At 35.2% G+C, this 6,792-nt stretch overlaps 1 pseudogene; it reads left to right on the top strand.

Moving 5' to 3' along the window:
• Positions 1 to 4,312: 4,312 nt before the first annotated feature.
• LOC138692314 (U1 spliceosomal RNA) lies at positions 4,313 to 4,450 on the top strand (annotated as a pseudogene).
• Positions 4,451 to 6,792: the final 2,342 nt, after the last annotated feature.

Raw genomic sequence — 6,792 nt, 5'->3', positions numbered from 1 at the left:
TTGCAAAAAGCTGATTTATAAATGAAAAAGTAATAATTAAGACTTTAAAATTTCCAAAAATGTCTCATTCCCTCGGATTTAAATGAAATGTACCGTAAATCATAATATTCGTTGCTGGATAATTAAACCCTGTCAATACAGGTACCATTGCCGCAGAGAATTATAAGACAAGACGGACTGAGCATAAGCGAAATATCTGTATTAATAAGTTTGTACCATCAAGAGTTTAGTATTTATTGTGTTTATAGGGCCTACTCCAATTTTCTTTTTATTAATGCGTTAGGGCTCTTTTTGTTAACAAAGAGGAAAGTCAGCACTTGCATCACACACAATCTGTCATTATTGTTCAAAATAATGTAAGAACAGTTTTATTCTGCAAAAGCCTCTGCCTAGTTGCGAGACACGTGTGAGATCAATGTTTGTTTCAAATTATATTAGACTACACGAGGTCTCCATCACGCGAAAAGAAGTGTACCTAGCTGTGGCTCCTGTTGTTTCTGATAACAATGTTAATCGTAAGTATCTTATCGTTTCAATAAATGTGGTGAGTTATGATCACGAGTAACTTTCTATTAGTGTCATTCTTTAATTATTATGTTGCATGCTAAGAGGTTATTTGTAGTTTTAATAATTTCAGTTTTCAAAAGTTCTCTGTGTTAATTCCAATTTCAAATGAATTTTTCTCAATAACTTAATTACTGGATATTTTTTTTTTTAATTTTCGCCACTACCTTTCCTATATTTTACTCCTATTAGTTACATACGTCGACTCTCTTGAAATCACCTGGTGAGCACTGAATTACATGATTTCATATTAGGTTAGACTAGCTGTAAGGTAATTAAATTTGTGACGAAGTCAAAAAATTATTTATTTTTCTTCTGCCGATTAAATTCATCCGTCTTTAGGTGCTTTGCTTTGGTTGCATCGAGTATAGCTTGTCATTTAATATCTGGGCTATATTTAGTGAAACTAATAAAACATAGGCCTACAGCTGTTATAAAACGTAAAGTTTTGTGTGTATTTTACTTTTTACTTATTAACATAGTCTTAATATGTAACTCAATTCACAATAATACTAACTTCATCACAGTCATTTCCTACAACATCCGAGCCACGCCCCTTTGTTTTGACTAACCGAAACATGGCGGACCAATGTTCAATTGTCTTCAACTTTCTGAGATCTTTGTCCTCTCTATAGTATCTAACTCGCTGGTCGCATATCAGGAAAGAAGTGCCAGAACTGCTCTGGACATTCTGAACTTTTTGAAAGCGACAGGAGTTCCGAACTTTTACACCTCGAGGCTGAGGCGCTGGAGAACGGCACTATGTACTCCTGCCATCTTGTGCTGTCTATAGTAACTACTACGAACTTTATTATTTTCTGAAACTTCGAATCAGTGTGGTGGCCTCGGTGAAAACATTTTTGTTCCATATTTATGTAAGGCGCTTTTTGTTCAAGTTTTATAATTTATATCTGCTAGCCAATTTATCTGCAAAGTGAATGTCCGAAATTGAGGTCTATTTAAGTTTATTCTAAAAATAATAGGCTGCGTTAGAATATAAATTCTGGGAAAATGAGATACAAATTTATTTTTGTAAAAGTATGGTTGCTTGGAACAGGACATGAAAACCATATTGATTGCCGCAAAAGAAAAAAAAAATTTTTTTGTAAGTAATTAAACTAGTCTATGTTTGATACATTTTGCAAAATTTTAGCAAATTTTCATATACAGTAGTGCAATTGAAATAAGTCTGCCTACATTTATTCCCGATTTATAAATTGGAATGATTATTGCATTCTTTAAATTATTTGAATAGGTACCTTGAGATAAACATAGATTAAAAAATAAAACAAGAACACCAGACCTTTTGACAATATTATTATTAATAGGCTACTAGGAGTCATTGTAACAAAAGAAGGTAATTTCATAGAAGACGGGCACTTGGTTGAATGTAGTAAGTATTACCAACGTCTTTATTTCAGAGTTAAATGTTAGTGATCTTTTAGTGACTTTTACATGTTAGTTCTAGGTTTTTGTACTAGGTGTCGCCGTGATTTTCTTTTAATTTTATTGGTTATAGTTGTCATTTGTTCTAGAATTTTCGTTAATTTTGAATGGATAATGACGTTATCAGTTGTTCTTGGTTGTTTGACGTGAGTGGTGTTATGTTGTGTCTGATGGCTAAAGCTATTGAAAGTTTCTCATTTTATGATTTTTGTTATTTTCTTTCGATTTGATTGGTTATAGTTATCATTTATTCTAGAATTTTCATTAATTTTTCATGGATAATGACGTTGTCCTGTTGTTCTTAGTTGTTTGACGTGAGTGGTGTTACATTGTAGATTTGTCTGCATTTGTCGAATGCGCATCATCATGCTTACGAAAAGCCACTTTTCAGTGCCAATAATTTATTTTGTGTGCACAAGGTTGGAATTTTGAAGTAAGAGGGAAAGGAAGGAAACCGTGTTCTGAAATTTATCTATCAAATTTTGTGTCTATTTTGGTTTAGTTCTTTCGCTGGTGAAGAAGGATTGTGTTGAATGTTGAGAAAAAAACTGTTTTTCTGTGGTTTAAAGGAATTACTTACTGAATTTTCTGTAGAAGTTAAGATGTAATAAGTGTTCGAAAAGAATTTCATTTAGTGTAAACACGTGGTTTATTTATGCAAAGTTGACTGTACGACAAAGTGTTGGTTTAGTTCTTTGTTGCCTGCATGGTTTAAGTTTAGATTGCCTTATACTGGAAGTGAAGAGGTTGTAGTAGAAGACGTCGATGAGAATTGAATTTTATTTGATAAGATGATAAATTATTATGTTTTGTTTTGTGTTTTAGTGATTTTTGGGGGTAAAGTGCGGACGAAAACTGCCAGAAAAGTACTACCAACTATGAAGTTCGAATGCCACCAAACGCCAAAAAAATCAAAGGCGAAAAATTAAATATATTTTCATTTTTTTGGAGGGCTTGTTCTTCTTTAAAAATATGAATATATATTTGATTTTTCATCTTTGATTTTGCGATGTTTGGTGACATTTGGACATCATAGTTGGCAGAACGTTTTTGGTAGTTTTCGTCAGCCATGTTGGATTTTGCCCGTCTTCTAGGAAATTACCCAAAAGAAGACTGTGGAAAGGAACCATGTTCTTAAATTCGTCAATGACTTTATCTATACCGATGGATAGAAGCCAGTCTGCTTAACGGAGGGAGAAGGGGAACCGAGTTTGTTGAAAAACACATGAGCTACCGATCCGGTCCAGAATTAGTCTTCGTGCGTAACTAAATTTCAATTAAAAGAAAAACAAGGTTATTTACGGAATATGTTTCTTTCAGTTTGTTACATTTTTCAAGAGTCCGCAGGTTCATTAGGGGTGCCCAGGCACAGCTGCTACTCTCCGTAGCTCTGTCTGTGAATTTAAATATAGATATTGCAGACCAACTTTCATTTGTTCATATTTAAAATTCGTTATAACAATATAACTTCTAACGGCCTTAGAAATTCTGTATTTGCCCAGCTTAGAAATGTTCGTAAATTATTAGGGACTGTATTCATTCGCGAAAAATGAAATAGTTCTAATCATTTTCGTACATTTTACAGTTTTCCTATGAATTTCATTAGCAAAATGCATCGACAAATAAGCATTCATTATTGAACATTTCGGAACACACATTATATGCAGCGATATTTTTAAGAATAAAGAGAGTTACTGTTATATAATATTGATATTTACATATTTCTGCCTGCTTCTTCACAATAGGCGTATGTGAATGTATGTTACCTTTGTCTCGCTTATAAGTTTATATCAATTTTATCAGCATTATTATTTTTGGTCAGTCCACTGTCCGAAGAGAGGCCTGAACCTCACAAGTGATACTAATAAGGCGATACCTATGTATGATGTTTATTTTTTACTGTATGTTTAAACTCTGTTCAATGACTGGCGGTCATGGAACTTCGTACAGTGGCTCTGTAGAACTCCGGAACGCATCTTGACATCTACCGATAAACCTCGGAACTAGGCGCATATTTGCCCTGTAGATGGCAGCGGCGACTTTAAGTATATTTATGTGGAATTATAATTACAGTGATTAAGAATTTTATATAAATTGTGTTAAATTATAGAAAGACGCATGTCGTTCGTGCAAAAGTACATTTCACGGAAATCTTATATCAGAAAGTTTGAGTCTAGTTTTAGTAATAAATTACATTAACATGTTTTGTGTAGAGAGCTCCTGTGAGTAGTTAAACAGAAGGCAGACATAAGAGGGCTGAGTGAGACATTGTCGGTGCCCTCTTAATGTCTGCCTTTTCGGCAAACATACCTGGCGTTGGGGTTGCCGTGATCATGAAGGCGGTGCCTCCAGGGTGAAAACCCCTGCGATTGCTCTATAAGTGAGTAACTCGGGCGCGCAATTTTTGATAGTCGGGACTGCGCCCGAGTGCAGTCCCGAAAATAATGTAGAGAGAGAGAGAGAGAGAGATGTGCCCAAATGTGGATTGATATCATTGTAGTAGGGATGTGATGAACCGTTATTTTCTTGTAACTGTCTCCGTTACTTTTGTTCGGTAATAGTGATGGGCGAAGTTGTTCTTTTCCCGGAACAGTTCCGACGGTTTCGGTTTCTGAAAAAAAAATACAATGTTCAAAATAACAGTTTCCTGTGGTGATGAGTCGGAGTCGTACATTGATACGTGCCCTCTCTTTGACTCTTGCTCCTTTTGTGGAGTCGTTCAGACGAACGGTACAGTACCTTCCCTCTTCACCATGCAGCTCACACTGGAGCACTCATCGGCATGACATAGTACACATTCTTCTGTATAGATGGCACTGCAAAGCACATTCGAATCGATTTTGGAAAATTGCTGTGCATGCGCACAGAACTCAAAAGCTTAGGCCCGGTTGCAGAAACATCGATCAAAATATGATTGGCAATCAAGGAGGGTTTGATTGGCCATCAGTTCTATTTCTGTTGCAGAAAGAACAATCAGTGTTTGATCGGAGATCAGTCTTCCATCAGATTTGATCAACAGATTTTTGCTGGTTAAGTCACTGATCATCGATCAAGTAGGCTATTTATGTTGTTCTGTTTATAATGCAGTTACTGTAATGTATATAGTAAATAGTTATAGCATAACAATATTGTTTTCGACATAATGGATTCTTCTGATGAAGAAATTTTAGAATGAAAAAAATATTATTAAGAAGAAGGCGTTTCCGTGATAGACATGAATTGTTTTTATATATAATGATAGAGAATTTGAGCAAAGATTTAGGTTAAGTAAGGATTCATGTGTTTTGTTACTTTCAAAAATTGAAACAAATGAGTAGCTTAATATCAAAGACGGACATCTGTCGTCTCCATAGTTTCGATCTAGAGGCAATTTTTTAATTCACAGTGTTCTTTGTAATATTTAACACAATTTATTTTATAAATATAGTGTTATAGAGTTTGCATATGGTTTCACTACAACTGGAAATAGCATGAAAAATTGTATAAAAAACCACAGCTATCTAAATTTTGATTGAGGTCAGATGTCCGTCTTTGATATTAAGCTACTCAAATATATGCAGACAGACAAATCGAAACCTTCCACTTTCTCCTATGAACCAAGTTCTAATAATGCTGAGATTTTATGCTGTTGGAATTTTTGAGGCGGTTTTGGGTTATCTTTTTAGGGTCCACAAATCAACTATTTGCCGAGTAGGCTAGTTAGGAATGTTACTTATGAAATTGCTTTGTTATGGCAGGGTCTCATAAATCCCCAAACTTCAAGCAGGGAACGATTTGAAATCCAGAGAGAATTTTCAGCCATGTCAGGATTTCCAAGAGTAGCCTAATATTGGTTGTAAAGACTGCTCACATCCCCATCCAATCACCTAGTTGAAATGATGCCGAACTTTATCGAAATAGAAAAGGTTTCTTTTCTGTGAATATACAGGCAATATGTAGTCTACACCATCATTGAAATTCTGGAATGTTGTAGCCCGTTGGCAGGGTTCTACACATGACAACACAATATTTTTAATAAGTAGGTTACGAGCTCCATTTGTAAACAGAGAGATGGGAAATGGAATCATTTTGGGTTATGGAGGCTATGCATATTCCAATTTCTTGTCGACTCCCCTAGCAAATCCCACAACAGAAGCCCCCTCACGTTTTTTTTTTTTTTTTTTTTTGCTTCATTTTTTTCACTATATTGTAGTCTATATACAAATAGAATCCGCCTGTTTCCTTTCTACAAAAAGCAACAAAACAGCAAAACATTCACTTGTTTTCCTAGTCACCGCCCACTTGATGCATTCGTTTCACGTCTTTTAAAGAGCATCAAATTGGCTGTGGTTGCTAAATAGCGCTGTTGTCAAATGTATTTCTTTCTCAAATCAGCAATTAGTAAATTGAAACAAGTTGATTGGAGATTCACGTTTGTGCAACGCAATGAACAATCAAATAAATCAGACATCAACTGATTGGCGATCAGGGACTGATTTGATTTGCGTTTCTGCAACCGGGCCTTAATGTTAGTAATTAAACAGCTGTTGACCAACGAGTTAGAAAGAGAAGACTATAGAGTGGCCATGTTGTCCTGTACAGCGCTCTTTGCGGTGCCACCGCGAAACACGGCAGATCTGAGCTAAGTGCCCACCTTTGTAAAAATTCGTCTGCTTACAATGTTGTATAACGGAGGTAAGAAGTACAAAAAAAACGAAGAAAAAACATGCCTGTTGTGTGTGCTGCATGTAACTGCAATGTCAAAAGGAAAAAGACAACTGATATATCATATTTCATGTAAAT

Source organism: Periplaneta americana, chromosome 16 (assembly GCF_040183065.1).
Source record: "Periplaneta americana isolate PAMFEO1 chromosome 16, P.americana_PAMFEO1_priV1, whole genome shotgun sequence".
Lineage (NCBI taxonomy): Eukaryota > Metazoa > Arthropoda > Insecta > Blattodea > Blattidae > Periplaneta > Periplaneta americana.
Note: the sequence above shows the minus strand (reverse complement) of the source record. Positions and strands in the feature narration are given on the sequence as shown.